Raw genomic sequence first — 476 nt, 5'->3', positions numbered from 1 at the left:
AGCATTGTGGTTCTGTGGGTTCAGAGAGTTCTCGGGCATCTGCTGAGGAAGATGGTGAGCGACGCAATCATAGCTACAGAGGTGCACTAGCAAGTGACCGCAGACGGGGCTCTGACCATACTGCTACGCAGAAGGGACCGCAAAAAGACAATGGGGGTGGTGATGATTCAAAGGGTGTAAGGAATACTCAAACGGGTGGTCACCATCGGTCCAGATCTGGGTATTATCATGGTGAATCGTCTTATCGGTCACGGCGTTCTCATGGTAGTGGGAAGGCTTTGGAGCAGAAGAAAGGTGATCACATGGCTGATACTTCGGGTGGCTCTGGTACAGAAGCTAAGGAGCATACTAAGGACGCAACAAAGCCGAAACGCGCCCAAAAATCTCTCTTTCAAGAGGTTGTTGCTGAGGAATCTGGTTTGGTTGGGTCGCTATCACACATGGAGCCAACTGCGAGTACTGTGGAAACTGGTTTT

Source organism: Capsella rubella, unplaced genomic scaffold, assembly GCF_000375325.1.
Source record: "Capsella rubella cultivar Monte Gargano unplaced genomic scaffold, Caprub1_0 scaffold_8, whole genome shotgun sequence".
Lineage (NCBI taxonomy): Eukaryota > Viridiplantae > Streptophyta > Magnoliopsida > Brassicales > Brassicaceae > Capsella > Capsella rubella.
The sequence above is the reverse complement of the archived record's forward strand: the minus strand, read 5'-3'. Positions refer to the sequence as shown.